Source organism: Lagopus leucura, unplaced genomic scaffold, assembly GCF_019238085.1.
Source record: "Lagopus leucura isolate 7727_CA_CO unplaced genomic scaffold, USGS_WTPT01 Super-Scaffold_100004, whole genome shotgun sequence".
Taxonomy (NCBI): Eukaryota; Metazoa; Chordata; class Aves; order Galliformes; family Phasianidae; genus Lagopus; species Lagopus leucura.
The window spans coordinates 45,639,767-45,641,166 of NW_024962264.1; positions in this window are offsets into that span (position 1 = coordinate 45,639,767).

Sequence of the window (1,400 nt, forward strand, 5' to 3'; positions counted from 1 at the left end):
TTAGGTGGCATAACAGCATTTCCACCAGTTTGTAAGTCACAGGAGTTTAGCACACCTTATGCGTGTAATACCCAAATAACTAAGACATAAAGCATTCACAGTTACAGGTTAACTGCTGTTCCAACAGCAGCTTCATTAGGAACTGCTTGGTGACAACACACATACATACACACACACGCACATATATAGAGAGGGGAAAAAAATAAAACATATTTTGGTCTCAGTTACAGACAATGACCTATTTAGTTGGTGAGTGGGTTCTATACACTTACATAGCAATTAGAATGGGTAAAATATAAGGCTTATAAAGAGGTATTTTAGCACTTATAATTAAAAGCAGGGCACATGGTAACCTTTAAAGCTGTCTATATGAATTTCAAGAGCATTTAACAACTTGTTAGACTTGTGACTAAGGGTCAACAGAAATCCAGGAGAACTCTCACATAACCCATTTACATAATTCCATTTCTTTCCCTCCAGAAAATGTAATTCAGGAATATTAACCAAGTAACAATGAGATAAAATCAATTTTGATTGTGCAAATATTATTTGTGTTAAAATAAAATGCATTTAATTGTGATAAAATGGGAGATGCCTCCAGTTCTCTATATATGTCAGAAAAGGCCACATAAAGTGACTAAAATATTTATTTTAGCTTAAAGACAGTCTTAAACAAGCTTTAACTGAAAGCTCAAATATATAAAGCATTTCAAGAAATTCCATCCTCCTCTACTTCTTTCTTGAAAACAAAACCTAACAACAACAACAAAAAATCAATAAGAATTAAAATTAGTATTTTAAGTTACAATATTTTTGCTGTATGATTAGATGTTCCTCAAATTAAATCTATGTATATTTGTTACTAATACTCTCTACAGCTATTTGGACAGTAAAGAGCCCTAAAAAGTTTGTTACCTATCAGCTCCTGTCTAATACTTAGTCTCTGGTTTCCTTTAATTAACTGTCCCTTCATTTTACATCTTCCAAGTACCAGGCATGAACTGCACATCAATCATCAAGTTTCTGCTACAAATGCAGTTATACTACACCAAAAGGATAAACACACGACCCGTGAACACATCTGCCAGAAAGACCTCCCAGTATTCATGAAATTAGGATATTCTGTATACTACTAAAGTGTGCATGAGGGGGGGGGAAAGAGGGCGGAGGGGAAGTACATCAACAGTATGATAATATAATGAACTGAAAAGGAAACACCAAACTCGTACTAAAAGCAAGGTAAATTGAGTGGCTTAGTTAAGCTTAAACAAACTCAGTTAAGTTTCTACAGTTATTTAAATATGAGAGAATTCCTTCAAAATGCAAAACCTTGCAGTGTTAGGGTTCTCTGTGGGTCAGAAAATACAGCAAAACCAGAAGGATGGATAACAGGGATAGTT